General features: G+C 36.6%; 1 protein-coding gene across 1 annotated transcript in view; it reads right to left on the bottom strand.

Moving 5' to 3' along the window:
* The window catches only part of FBXL7 (F-box and leucine rich repeat protein 7), a 480554-nt gene that overhangs the window by 438056 nt on the left and 26761 nt on the right, over nucleotides 1-15737 (bottom strand). The gene's annotated exons all lie outside the window — the stretch shown is intronic.

Raw genomic sequence — 15737 nt, 5'->3', positions numbered from 1 at the left:
ATGGACAGAGGATTGGATTTGAAGTCAAGAAGACCCGAATTCAAATCCTCAAATCACTCAGTCTCTCTGGGCCTCAATTTGCTCATCCTAAATTTGCAATAAAATAAGCACAAATTTCACAGGGTTGTTGTGAGGATGAAATCCAATCCAAATTCTTTGCAAACCTGAAAAAGTTATAACACTATTAAATTATTAGCACCCCAAACCCTAAGCCAACAAGTATGACTTGGTTTCTTTGTCCAGGCTTTTTAGTTCCTGTAAGCTTCTGTATATTCATTACAACCACCTGTTTGTGTGGCTGTTATTACCATCCACTGTGGTAAAGAAGACTGGGAGGTGATCCCACTCAAGCCCTGCTAACTGTAGCCCATTCTAGATTGTATAGGAGAGAGAGTGAGAGAGAGAGAGAGAGAGAGAGAGAGAGAGAGAGAGAGAGAGAGAGAGAGAGAGAGAGAGAGAGAGAGAGAGAAGGAAGGAAAGGAGGAAAGGATGGAAGAAAAAGAAAGAAAGAAAGAAAGAAAGAAAGAAAGAAAGAAAGAAAGAAAGAAAGAAAGAAAGAAAGAAAGAAAGAAAGAAGGAAAGAAGGAAGGAAGGAAGGAAGGAAGGAAGGAAAGAAGGAAGGAAAGAAAGAAGGAAAGAAAGAAAGAAAGAAAGAAAGAAAGAGAAAGAAAGAAAGAAAGAAAGAAAGAAAGAAAGAAAGAAAGAAAGAAAGGAAGGAAGGAAGGAAGGAAGGAAGGAAGGAAGGAAGGAAGGAAGGAAGGGAGGAAGGGAGGGAGGGAGGAAGGAAGGAAGGAAGGAAGGAAGGAAGGAAGGAAGGAAGGAAGGAAGGAAGGAAGGAAGGAAGAGAGAAAACTATCGTGACCATTAATGCTGCCAATCTGGCAGTAATTAGAGCTTCCCTGAAAGCATTAGAACTTCCACCTACATTGCAACTGTGGCCAAGTCAAAAAAGAATATCTCATGCTACAATTTGGAAAGATATCCTCATTTGTCCCATTTGTCCCCCAGGCTATAATTAGAGTAGGATAAGTAAGATGGGCTAGATCATGAGATAGTCCACCTTTAGAATGCTGAGGATCTTTCTAACAAGAAGGAGGATTCAGAAGCATAAATAAATGGGAAAAATAACAAGATTCCTCTCTGAAAAGAAAACATATTGTGGTGAATGGTAGGCATGTTATACCTACTTGGGAGGTGAACTGTTTTCCAAGATTCAACTTGGTCTCAACATTCCATTGTCTTTTTATGAATTATGCTAACATTTAACTCAATGCCTGGCACACAGTAGGCATTAATAAACATTTATTGACTGGCTGACCTAGAATACACTCTTTTCTCCTATCTACTTCTTAGAATCTTCAGTTTCCTTCAAGGCTCAATCAAGTACCACCTTGTACTCAAAATATTTCCTAACTCTCTACTTTAAGTCTTTTCTTCCTCATCATAGTCTTGTATTTGCTTATCTGTATAGAAAATATACCTTTCTAGTAGAATTTGAAGTCCCTGAGGGCAGGGCATTATTTTTTGTATGGCTAGTAGCTAATACAGTTCTTTATATACCTGTGCATAGTAGGTGCTATATATGTGTGGGTATACACATATATACATAAATACATGTGAATATAGACATATACATATATAAATATGTAGTATATATCATATGCAAATACATTTATTTTCAATATATGTTTTATTTTATATAAAGACATGTACAACATATAAATAAAATAGAAATATTTATACTGTAAAATAGAAATAAGATTTGTATGTTATACATATATATCATATATGTGTGTGTGTGTGTGTGTGTGTGTGTGTAGATATGTGCATATGCTCAATTAAATGTGGCAAAAAATCTGGCCAAAATGAAAAATTAATGCTATTTAAACATTTCTACTAATTTATGTAGTGATAAATTATATCATTAGATGACATCTGGAATACATCCTTAGAGAAATTCTGTTTAAGAACTGAACTTGAAGGAACAATAGAATACTTCTGTTTTCTTTCTACTTGAAGTTCATGACTTTGGAAGGGGTACATATCTAGAGTTAAATCAATGGTGGCAAAAAAATGGATTGAGTTCCTTGGACCACAGCTGATAATGCATACCAGGATAATGTACTCCAGGCAAAGAGGGGAGAATACTTCAGAAAGCATGGAAAGAAATAATTTGGCAGGAGAATCACCAACCTGATCAGGAGGCTTTTAGATAGAACTTTTGAGAGAAAAATGACAAAATAAAACTATAGAACCAGATATATCTGAGGATAATAGATATACAGAAATGAAGGTGTTAATGATAAGGGTACCTAATAATTCTCCAACAGAAATAATGGACAAATGAGTTGGGAGCTAAACTTAAGTCACTGCTTTTCTTTGTATCAGTATACATGGTAAAAGTTATTACTAAATTGAAGTTATCACTGGACTTTATGACATTAAACTCATACATGGAATAAAGCAATAAAGGCATATGCTTTTTGAAAACAAACAGAGCTATTGGTTGGGTAGATTTGTTCAGCTGTTTTTTTCAGTCTTTGTGACCCCATTTGTGGTTTTCTTGGCAAAGATACTGCAATGGTTTACCATTTCCTTCTCTAGCTCATTTTACAGCTTGAGAAACTGAGGTGAACAGGGTTAAGTAACTTTTCAAGTCACACAGCTAATAAGTGTCTGAGATCTGATTTGAATTCATGAAGAGGAGTTTTCCTGACTCCAGGTCCAGCACTCTATCCTCTTTGCCACCTAGGTGCCCTAGTTGGAGAGAAGGAGTAGCATATGTCTTTATGTGAAGGTGGTACATTGATTTACCTTCATCTATAATTGTTGTTTTGAAAGCAAGAGACAATATTAACTCAGGACACTATTTAAAATTATGTACTTAAATTACACAGTTTTTCTTTTATTTTGACATAATGGGCAATGCAAATATGATGGTAGCTACATCCTATTGCCAGAAATGACTTTTGACTTGTATTCTGCTTCTATCACACCAAGGGCCTAGCAAATGATACCAGTCCCTATGAACATGCTCAGAATACCAGGGATAGAACTCCCCATATAGAGCCTGTTTAGACATTCTATGGCTGGTTGTGGTCTTCTGGTTAAATAGCCTCTGACTGGTTGCAGTCATAGAATCTAAAGTAGAGGCACTTTCAAAAGGCCTAAGTTGGTCTCCACCTTCACTCTCTCTATCTACTGAATCTCTATCTACTTTTGGAGACACCTTAGCTGTCAACATCTGGCAAGAGAATGTTATAATTAGACCTAAGATTCCCCCCTCTTTGAGACCAACATGAGGCCCCAGGAATACAAGATTCATTTCTCTGCCTCATCATTTTCAAGGGTGAGGTCAGAAGCTACGCCCTTATAGATTTCAAAGATAAGGAGAGCCAGCCACTTGGGTGTCCAGGAGTTGAGTTGATGCTAGCTTTGTAGCCAGCCCAAGATCAATGCCTGGACTAACTACACATGGGACCCAGCTTAGTGTAGCTGAGATAAGGGCTCATCTAACAGCAATGATACATTTGGTTGTGAACTCAGTGGAACCAATGCCATGTCGAAGCTGTGCTGTCTGATCCCATACTCCAAGAGACCAAGGCAGTTTAGGGGAGTATGTGCCCCTAAAGGATCAGGGAGAAATGTTTGCACTTCTCTTATTGTTATATCTTTGAAGTTAATACCCCTCCAAAAAAAAAAGACACTTGATGTTAAGTAGCTAAATGGAACTGAAGTTGCTGGTGGCTAAAACTGGAGAGAGAGAACACACCCAGAATGGGGGCTTGAACCAAAAGCATTAGAAAAGCAATGGTCCAACCACTCAGGACAGCCCCCCCCAGGACCCTAAGGTAGAGATGAAGTTGACCTGGCTCTGAGACAATGAACCCAGAACACACGCACTTTCCTGGGCCCTCTTATTTTCTCCTTTATACTATTTCTTTTGGTGATCTCATCAACTCCTATGGTTTCAATTATCATCTCTATACTGATGACCTTCAGATCTACTTGTCTAGTCCTAACCTATCTCCTGATATCCAGGCTCACATTCCCAACTACCTATGAGACATCTTGAACTCAACATATCCAAAACTGAACCCATTCTCTTTTCCCAATCCCTTTTCTCTTCCTAACTGTCCTGTTACTGTCAGGGGCACCACTATCCTATCAGTCACACAGGTTCTAAACACCGGAGTCATTTTCAGTCTCTCTCTCTCTCTCTCTCTCTCTCTCTCTCATCCTCTTCCAGACTGGTTGCTCTTTGAGAGTAGACATTTTTTTTTGGCCTTCTTTTTATGTCCAGTTACTTAGCCTGGTACAGAGTAAGCATTTAATAAATGTTAGTTTACTTGATTTGACTACAGTAATCCTAACTGACAGGAAAGACATCATCGAGGAAATTAATGGCCATACAGTATGAATGAGATCCAATAGATATATAGCCCAAGTATTAGCTACATGGGTACCCTAAGGTACAAAAAGAAACAATTGAAAGCCTTCAGTGTGTTGATAGATTCTCCATGAAGTTCTTATAGGTGGAAATAAGCAAAAATCATGCAGGACTAAGTTTGGAAGGTATGTGATCTATATCATTAAAGGGCAAATTGAGGGGAGAGATGAAATAATAGACATAGCTCAGTAATTAAGCTCTCATGAATTAAAAGAAAAAATCATGAATAACTTATTGTGTTTTATGCTAATTTTCTTTCTCTAGGGAATATATTCTTGAAGATCTTCTAAATAATTAACAAGCAAAAAGTGTACTGCCCCAAATGCTAAATAAGACAGAACTTTAATGCAAACATTCTACCACCTCTTCCCCACATTTAATGCATTTTGTTCTACTGACCAAATGACAAACTGATAAAAGGCACTAAAAGTAACATTTAATACTCAGGAACAAGTGAGGAAGTTTAAAACAATGCTATTCATATTCTGTTTACTTAATTAGTAGCAAGGCTATGATGAGACCAGGATCTCCAGTTTCCCCTCCATATGGATTAGTTTTTCCTAAAAGACAATAAAGTGTCCTGGGCTTGATTGGCCCCTGCCTCCTTTGACTAAGCTTCCTGGTCACCTAAGGGCAGGGCTATGTTTGTAAATGGTCAACAACTGGTACTTTCTGGGGAAAATGCATACATGACATACTTTTATATTTAATCTGCATTATTAACATTATCTCCATTACTTTCTTAAGTCTAGAATCTAAACAATCAATGACAAAAATAAGTCAAGTCCTAATTTGTAGTGTTCCCTGATTCTAAGATGTAATGCTCACACTGGAAATTAAGTAATTGGCCCTCCCTAGACTGAGCCAGCTGCACGCAGCACACCCTTGACTAATGGCATCAAAGTGCCCATGTGGACATTGGGGTCACTTTTACTTGGTAGATATCAGAAGATTAGGGGAGGCACCACACCTTGTCTGCTGACCAAATATATTTCCATATGCAGATGTGGTGGGGTACTTTCAAAGAAGCTAAGTATCGCTGCATCCTTGGTTCATACCCTTGCTGTGTTTGGGCAAAGTAAACCTCCTTTTGTTAACTATTCAATGACTGAGTGCCTCAGTTCATCCCAACATCAAACTTTTACTAACAGAGTGCATATGTTAGGCCTTCCTGTAAGAAAATCCAGATATTAAATAACTACAACATGATAGGGAAAGATATACTTAATTTTCCAAATATCCATACTTAGCTCATTTTTTCAAGTAATTTTAATTCATTTATATAATTTACTTTAATTCAACTAATTTTTTTTCTTTGGTGAGGCAATTGGGTCAAGTGACTTCCCAGGGTCACACAGCTAGGAAGTGTCAAGTGTCTGGTCTGAGACTGGATTTGAACTCAGGTCCTCCTGATTCCAGGGCTAGTGCTCTATCCACTGTGCCACTTAGCTGCCCCAATTCAACTAATTTTTTTAAAAGCAATTTCAATGGAAAGGGAAAATGAAGCATATTTAACACTTCGGCCTTTTGTTTACCCTGGAAAATACAGGGAAAATGGCACATTTCAATGTATTCCATGGACAACTAGTCTGAAATTAAAAATTGATGTTTAAAAAGATGAAGAGCCAATATGTCTAATGTTGGGGTAGGCATCTGCTGTTCTCACAGGACTGCCTGTGGTATATGATAATTAACTTATCACCAAAACTAGAAAGAAAAAAAAGAGGTCATTTTAGTCAGAAATAGGAGATGACCTTTGAAATGTGGGCATTGGAAACACTCCAATCAGTTTAGAATAACAGTTATATTACAGGGTTTCTAGGTTGGTCAACATTTTTTCTTGGCCAAAATGATTAGTTTGGCTGAGAAGTTTAAGGTACTGGTTCAAGGTTGGAATGACTTTGGACACATGGATTCAAATCCCAGCTGCTGCTAAATCTTCATGGTCTGTTGGGATAATATAAGGAACATTGTTTCTAGAGTCAAAGGATGAGATCTTGGGTTCAAATCCTAATTCTATCACTTTATGTATTATCTGTATGAGTTACAACTTCTTTGGACCTTGATTTTCTCATGTAGGAAAATAAAGTTGTTTGACTAGGTCCCCTCCAGCTCTTGATCCTTCAAAGATTTTTATTTTCTTATTTACAAGCTCAAAGACAATAACAAGCAGCATCCTAGTTGTATTCAGATATTCAGGCTCAAATGAGATAACATATATGAAGTTATCTACAAACTTTAAAGCTCCATGAAATTACAATTATTATTATGCTTCTAAGTGTAAAATTTTGTGCCCTTAAAATTCCTCAAACTAAATTTCAAAATAATATTTACATTTATAAGAGGTTTTAGGTCACTTTGAACATTTAATAGGTTGGTGTTCTTAAGGAATATAAACTGTAGTCTCTTATAATTTGGGGCAACGATGATTTCCAGGTCATTTCCCCTCTAGTGGCAGAGGAAGGTTTTACAACATTCTTTTGATACTCTTGCACCTGTTTCGAATAAAAACTAATTGCTTTGTGATTCTGACATGAGACTTTTCTTGTTTTATGCTGATTAGATGGATTCTTGATCATTTCTCCCAGGGTTGGATGTTAACCAACACTCAAAAGGCTAACTCCACTTCTAGCCAGAATTCCTTTTTCATACAAATTCATACTGTACAAATGCTTTTCCTGGACCAGGTGCATGTGAGTGAGCAACTCTGACAAATAACCTATAGGAGAAAGGTGATTTTCTTTTTATCAATAAGTGGACTGGCATTATCATCTGCTTCCACTTTTCTCAATAGGTTATAACATATGCTCTGTGCCCCTGCCAAGTATACCTGCTTGCTATTCCCTGCATGACTAATTCACTTCTGCCTTCATCTCTACACATTCCATCTCTCCTACCTAAAATGCCTAACTTAAATTCTTCCTTTCTTCACAGGTAAGGATTAAAACTCTGATCTGCCATGAAGCTGCTTCTGATTATCTCTACAGAGCTCAGATCAATTTATGTACAGTAGAGTTCATTCCAGTTTTGGACATTTCTTGAACTAGACAGAACTGTCAACTGATAATGCATGTAAGTAGTTTGTTTTCCTGAAGGTAATCTATAAATACAAAGAGCCATACATATAGAGCATTAGTATTTATTATCCTCTATTCTTCATCTCGTTGCTTTTTCTGTTTTGGCTTCCGTGTTGGTTTGACCCAGAACACAAATTAAGAAACAGTTACATGAGTAAATGTATTTATGTTGACTCTGCTACTAGAATGAGCACATTTCAGACAAGAATAATGCTTCCTATTACTTTTAAATATCTTTACAGTATTCCATAGACTATAGGCAATGAAATACTAGCTGACTTTAGCCAAAGATGGCAATATGTGCGGGCATAGAACAGATGGTTTTAGAGTTGGAAAGGGCCTTTGAAGTGATCGGATCATACTTTCATAGATTTAGAGTTAGAAAGGATCTTACAGGCCATCAAATCTAAATAACTCATTTTAATGAGATTGAAGAAACTAACAAGTGACTTAGGTGACTTGACCAAAGTCACAGAGGTAGCAAGTGACAGATGTAGCATTCCAATCAACCAAGGCTATCTAATGTTTTGGGGTTTTTTTCAGTCTTTTTTTTTTCCTTTCCAGATGCAAATCTGTTATCCTGAGGGGTCTTAGTGGGAGAGATAGGCAGAATATGCCAGGTAAGTCAAATCATTACCACCACTACCTTAACCACAATTTCCCCTCAGACCTTGATGGAAATAGCCCAAGACCCTAAACCTAAGAGTCTTGAGAATAACAGTATCTTCTAAATCACTAAAATTTCTTTCATCCCAGGCTCCACAGGTATCTTTGAAGAGAGAAATCATTGAGGAGAAAGCGTCTACTTTTCTTATCATCACCAGCAACAACTGTTGACCAGTTGTCAGCAACAATGGAAAGCTAAGCACTAGAACCTGGAGAGTGGGAGCCCCACCCTCTCAGACCTTTGTTCCTGCTTTCAGTCCAGGCCTCACAGCCATCAACAAGGGAAAACAACTCTTATGAAGAAGGAAACAGCCATCCCAGACCAACTGCTAACTACCACTTACAGGGGAGCAAACTATTCTAGCTCAAGTAGCAGGGGAGACTGAAGGCAGCACATGCCAAGCAAATCAAAGCACCACCATCTCTCCTCAGACCTAATGGAGATACCCCAGGACCATGAACCAAACAGGCGTGAGAATATCAATGCTTTCAGCTCAATCTCTGCCACCATCATCCTGGGAAACAACCTCTATGGAAATGCAGCTTGGCAACTACTCCTGCAGGGGTTATAGCCACATCTACTGAAGATACAGAAAAGAAAATTCTTGTCACCAAAGTCCTTGATGCTGTCAACTTATCCAGTGTTAGAAATTATTGTGATTTTACCCATGGAAATGACATTAAAGAATAAACATTACCATCTGATTTGCAGCTGCACCCTAAGGAACACGGGACCTTTTTATCTGACTTTGTCTGAAACTGTCAATATGCACTCTCTTTAGCTCTTTAGAACATGAGCTCTTTGAGAGCGGGGGCTGTTTTACTTTTCTCTTTGTATCACCAGTGCTTTGAACATAGTAAGCATTTAATAAATGTGTTACCTATGCCTTTATTCACTGTACTATAATGAATCCAACTTCCTTATTTTACAAATGAAGAAACTGAGGCACAAAAAGATAAAATACCTTGACCTAGGTCAAATAGTAAGCCAATGATAGGATCAGGTCTCCTGATTCTTAAGTCAATGTTCTATTACATCAGGCTAATAAGGAGCCTCAGAATGATTTTTCACTCAGGTCATTCTCCTCAATAAAGCTTATACTGGTGATCACATTCCATCTCAAGTCATTTAGCAGAATCTTTCCCTTCTGATTACACAGATGTCTAAGTTTTGCCCTTTATCATCTCTCCGAGCCCAGTTTGTCAAAGCTGTAGATCTTCAAAGAATCAAGGACGATAATATCATTGTGTTATAGAAAAAAAGCCCAAAAAACACTGGATTGGGAATCAAAAGGCTTGAGTTCTAGTTGGAGCTCTTCCTTGATTTGCTGCGTGGATGAGAAAAAATCAAGTGTCCCAGACTTTGGTTTCCTTATCTTCAAAATGGGAGACTGGATGATTCCTGGGGTTCTTCTCCAACTCTAGAGTCATTGATCTAATGAACTATGCATGCTAAGGCCCTTCCAGCTGTATGGTTCTGTTTTTCAAAAGCACATTATCTATATAAAATAACAGGATGAATGTCCTATCTGGGCATTACAAATCTACTCAAAAAGCTTAATTCCTTTCTCCTTGGAAAGAGGATGTTTCTAAGTGAAATAGTCACATTCTCTGGTATTTTAATTTTACCTTCCATTAGAGAAAGAATGAGATGAAAAAATCTTAATTATATACTGTATTAATACCTATTATATAATTTGGTTATTATAATCAAGTAATAAGGTAGTTTTCCAAGAAGTCTCACATGAGCCTCATTCTCTTTATCTTATACGAATGCATGTGCTAAATGGGAACATCAGTAGCAAGCACACATGACAGGTCTAATACTAAAATGGAAAAAAAAAGAAAATAAAGATTATTTCCAATTTATTGAAAAAGGACCTCTTATGCTTCTCTAACAGCTATCTTACCCATACAAATGGCAAATGGAAAAGTAATTTAGTCTCAATAGGTAAAGATTATTTACTCACCATGATCTTCCATAAAATACACAGTTATCTAATGGTTTCATAATTATTCTCATCTTGAGTTCTAGCTGTGGTGGCAATGAAATGGTTCCTGTATTTCTAAAGAAGATATACAAATCCTGGAAAAAAAATGTCAGCATCCTCATTGCTCTGAGGTTTATACAGCAGCTACAACTTTGCTCCCTTGTATACATTCTCTCTCTCTCTCTCTCTCCTCTCTCTCCTCTCTCTCTCTCTCTCTCTCTCTCTCTGTTTTAAGATCTATATCAGGTATATAGAATTGCATCCTCCTTTTATTTTGACTTTTTTTTTGGTGGGAAGTTCTGTTTTGGTTTGACCTAGAATGTAAATCAAATACCACAGTCACAAGGATAAATTAATTGAACTTCTTATAATCTGTACCAATGATGAAGCATCAATACTTCAAGCAAAACTTCTAGAAAAGAAAAGACCTCCTTAGAAATTACACCTCTATATTCTATCTGATATCATAGATATCCAGCCTTGGTGTTCAATATCCTAAAGTTTTTTTTTAATTAACTTATAAGGATGTTGGAAAAATGAACCAACAGGGATAGAATGTATAAATTCCCTTTTCAATATCAATAACAAAGTCACTTTGTTAGACATTCTGCCCCAGATGCATTCATACTTATGAATATTGACCCTGGATGAGTGATAGGAGGAGAATAAATGGTGGAGGGGGAAAAGAAGAAGGAAAAGGAAAAGAGAAAAAGCATTCCTTTGATTCCTGTTGTCAAGAAATGAGAAATTTCAACTGAAGGATATTGTAATGAGGGCAGGAAGGGGAAAAGGGGAGGAGAATGAAGAAGATTAGACTCAGAGGAGGAAAAGAGTACAATAAGTGGGAAATGGCAAGAAGAGAAAGGAAGAATTGAAAATAGAAGAAGAGGAAGAGGAAGAAGAGAAACAAACAGAAGAGGTAAAGAAGGAAACTTCCTTTTATTTCTAAAGTAAGGAAAGGAGACATCACAATTCTGGAATACTATAAAATTGTAATTTGAGCACTTCTAAGGTGTTTTGATTTATTTTCGTTATAAAATATCAGTTAGCATAGCATATCAATTAATACAAAATTCTTATATTCTCTCTTGCCTGAAAGCCTTTGGAAACTATTATACCAAATTACACACACCTAATTTAAAGACTGGAGGTTGGTTTGTTTGTTTGTGTACACTCCAGAGTATCAGATTAGATTAAGCATCAATTTTATCTTCAGGAGACATGGACTTTGAGTGCAGAGTAGAGCATGGCTTTGCTAACAGAAGATTGTGACTTTAAAAGGCAAACATTTACTTATGTTTAATCATAAGGAATGAGTCGAAATTCCTTCATTGCCAAGGCATATCTTCCATAATGCTAAGCCCAATGGGTCATTTATATTGAAAAGGTAAATGGAAAGCAATTACAGTGAGGTTCACCTTCAGCCTGGTAGAATGTTGCCAATGCTTAATCACAGACATGGGGGAATAAAACCTCCAGAGAACTCTGGAATATCCCTCCCCACTTATTTTACTATGACAACTCACTTTATAAATGTACTTTGGGGAGGTAAATTACACATTTATATGTTAAAACATTACAAAATTACACAATATACTTGCATCACAAATGAGGGGAAAATGCTATTTTAAACATCCATCTGAAACATATAACCAAGGCTCTGGACATCATAATGATAAACAAATGAATCAAAATGGGCTTGCTGCCCAGAAACCTAACTATGAACAAACAAATACAACTAGGGAAAAGAAAGGGGAGAAAAAAAAGGAAAGTGAAGGAAGAAAGGAAGTACAGAAAGAAAGAAAAATAGAAAAGTGACTATGAAAAGTGGAAAGTAAAGTTAAAAAAAACCCTTGCTTAGAGACTTGCGTGTTCATGTAAACAATAAAGCTTCTTTGAGCATCTCCATGGAGAATTTCTATCTGGAAAGGTGTTGGGTACAATTTAGTTTATAACTGCAAGGATGAACAGTAAAACACAGTTTTTTTTGGGAAATTCCAGTAAGTAGCAAGTATGTTAAGTTCTAGTTCAAATTAGGACCATGATATGAAGAGTATGAAAAAATAAATCTATCATTTAAGATTTATCCTAGCAAGAAAAAAGCAATGACAGACACAAGTGAGAATTTGTCTTTCTTTTTTCCTTTCCTTTAAAAAAAACTTTTTTTTTTTATAAGAGGAAAGTTGAAAAGAAGTTTGTCTGTTCTGGTTCCACGGTATATAAATTCTAGGGAGGGCAGGGATTAGGTCTTTTAAACATTGTATACAGTGCCTACAGAAATTGATGACTCCTTCTTCCCCTACTAATTCAATACCAAGGTCACATTCAAAGGAAGATTACTTTCCATTAGCTTTTAGAGCTTAAAAGTACAGAAATTAAGATTATGAGATATGAAATCAAGAGAGCAGATTGATCAATAGAAACCTAAAAGATTTTTAATGTAACCAGAAAGAATTATCCAAATGTTTCTTCAATGAAAGTGTTTTAAATGAATATTAACTTTAATTTTATGAGACAGAGAAGCGGTGTCATATATGAGAAAATCTTAAAGACAGAATGACAACTTCAAGCTCCCTCTAACCCTTGCTGACTCTATGACCCTGAGCAAGTCTTGTAATCTTTCAGCAACCCAAATAACCATCTAAGACTATAACTTGAAAAAAAATTGCTGATCTCCACTGGTATAGGGAAATTTGTTCTATTTCATTTATTTATTTATTCATTCATTCATTTATTTGTTTGTTTGTTTGTTTTTGACCAAGGAGTTCCATACAGTGCTGAAATTATACATCTGAACCAAAATGTAAAAATGCACACACATTTGTGCATGTTGAAGAAGAGTGGAACATGTGCTTATGGAAAGGAAAGGACAACTAATTTATACTCAACATTTAGAGAGCATTTCCAATTTTTCATGCTATCCTTGGAGGCCACATAAGGGTGTGGCCAGATCCTTGGGGCCCTCCACTAAAGCTATCCCTCCATATTGTAGAGGGTTGCACTGTTGATCTGGTCATTCTGCCTGTTCTGAATCCAGTTAACTGTAGTATCTAGTCCATCTCTCTAGATTGTCTTTAAATGTCTTTATATTTGGTACTTCTCCTATCTTATGCCTAATAAATTCATAGCTCTTATTCCTAAAGCCGGTCTATGAAGGCTGACCACCCCTTTCTATTACTGTGTCTACCTGCATTCTCATTGCTCTCTTCCTCTCTTCCCCTCTGATTACTATGCTCTTCGAAATCTCTCTTATAGTGAACAAAATTCCCACTTTCATCCTACCCAAATTCTTTCCACATTCCTTCCATCTTCTGGTGCTTATAGTAACCATGATTTCTCCTGAAAACAATTCATGTGTTGCCGTAATAGCTAGTTTTGATTGTTCCTTTTCACTTATCCCCAACTCTATGATCCTGAAAAAGGAATCAATATATGTAGTATTCCCTACTGCTACTACCATATTCCTTCAGTAATCAACACCCAGCAATATCTCCTACTTTGAAACTCACACCATTCATTTATATGATACTACCCAGATATTTCTTATCATTAGCTACTGACCTGGAGGTTGCTCTCTTTCTGAGTTTTTTGTTTTGTTTTGTTTTTTGTTTTTAGGCAATTGGGGTTAAGTGATGTGTCCAGGGTCACACAGCTAATAAGTGTCAAGTGTTTGGTCTGAGGCCGGATTTGAACTCAGGTCTTCCTGACTTCAGGGCAGGTGCTGTACCCACTGTGCCACCTAGCTGCCCCCTCTTTCTGAGTTTTTTAAAAGACAATTAATTTGGTTCATTCAATGTATCCAGTTCCCAAACTCCCTCTCCACACTTTCTAAAATGTTCCCTTGTCTTTGACTTCAATATCCACATTGATATCTCTTTCAATATGCCAGTGGGATAGTTCATCCAGCTAAACTCACATGGATTACATCTTTACTCTACTTCAGCCCTCATCAGGGTAATCAAACCTGAGGTGCCACCATTATCTAAAACTAGTTCAATCTCCATGACCTTGAACTTAACAATTCTGCTCTATAGTTAAAAAAAAATTGTTCCTTCTATTTTTTCTGACTGCTTTAGGTCATGCTAATATTTAGCTTTTTTGATTGCTATATATTAATGTTAACTCATAGTTTGTGGTCCACTAAAACCAACATATTTTTTTCCTGGAAAAAAATTACTCAACCATGCCTTTCTTATCTTGCGCTTATGAAATTAATTTTAACACGAGTATAAGACTATAAAGTCTTATTTTCCCTATATTTCCCTAAAATATTTAACTTCATTGGATTCAGTCCAACCTTTCAAGATATTTTTGGACTGTCTGTCATCTGGTAGATTAGTTATTTTCCCCAGCTCTGCATCATCTGCAAATATGATAAGGATGCTATCTATGGCTTTCTTCAAATTATTGAAAAAATGTTAGGTAACACAGGTCCAACCACAGATCACTGGACCTTTCTACTGGAGATATTCCTCCAGTTAACATCAACTCACAAAATACATTCCTTCCTTCATAGTCTTGACTTCAGAGTTAGTCAGTTTAACAAGAAACTGTAGAATACATTTAAATCTCTTTCCCTCCTATCCTTTTGCTAATCCCCAACACTGCATCACCCCAATAATACATGACCACTTCTACTCCTGAGCTGTTGAACACTGCCATAAGAAGCAATAAAACCATGTTGGGGGTCCACAACAAATTTATTACTGTTCAACTGCACCCTCATTACTACATTGCACTCCATTTATTCAAATCTGATTGATTATTATACTCAAGGTTGTTCCAGAACTTCTCTTCTCACTTGAAGGTTCTAGTACTATGTCTGTGTCAACCTCTCAGATGTTCTTGCTTCTAACATGTTTGAGAAAAATAAAGCTCTTTTTTCTTAATATTCCAAAATCTCAATACATGTTAATTCATATTTCACTCCTTAGCATCTTTCTCAGAAGATGAGATAGTCAAACTTCTTGCTAAGGTTCAACCTTCCATTTTTGTCCTTAATCCTGTCACCCTACTTAATCATTTGTTCAATTTTCTCTATCTTATCATCATCAACTTCTCTATATATGCTGCTTCCCCATTGTCTAGAAATGTACTCATTGCTTTGACCCTGAAATCTTAGTCTATTATCCTACATCATTTCTCCATTTCACTAAATTCCTAAAAAGAATGATCTATACTCAATGCCTCCAATCCCATACTACTCTTGCATTCTCAACCTTTTGCAACCTGGATCCAGTTGATTACCACTACTACTGAAATTGCTCTCTGAAAATTTACCAGGAATTTCTTCATTACTAAATCCAGTGGCTTTCCCCCAGTCTTCTAATTTGTGATTCTTCTCCAGCTTTTGACATTTTTACTCTTTTCCTGGATGATTTATTGTCCTGTTCCTTATTGACAACTGTTCTCTCCTAATTTTCCTCCTACACATCAATATGCCCATTCATTATTAGGCTTTTATTGGTTCAAATCTATTTCCTACTCCCTTAGAAATGATTGTCTATGTTGAGTCCCAATGTGATCTTTCTTTACACTGTTTCCCTAGAAATT

This window comes from Phascolarctos cinereus, unplaced genomic scaffold (assembly GCF_003287225.1).
Source record: "Phascolarctos cinereus isolate Bilbo 61053 unplaced genomic scaffold, phaCin_HiC Scaffold_4;HRSCAF=312, whole genome shotgun sequence".
Taxonomy (NCBI): domain Eukaryota; kingdom Metazoa; phylum Chordata; class Mammalia; order Diprotodontia; family Phascolarctidae; genus Phascolarctos; species Phascolarctos cinereus.
This window is presented reverse-complemented; position numbering and strand designations above follow the sequence as displayed.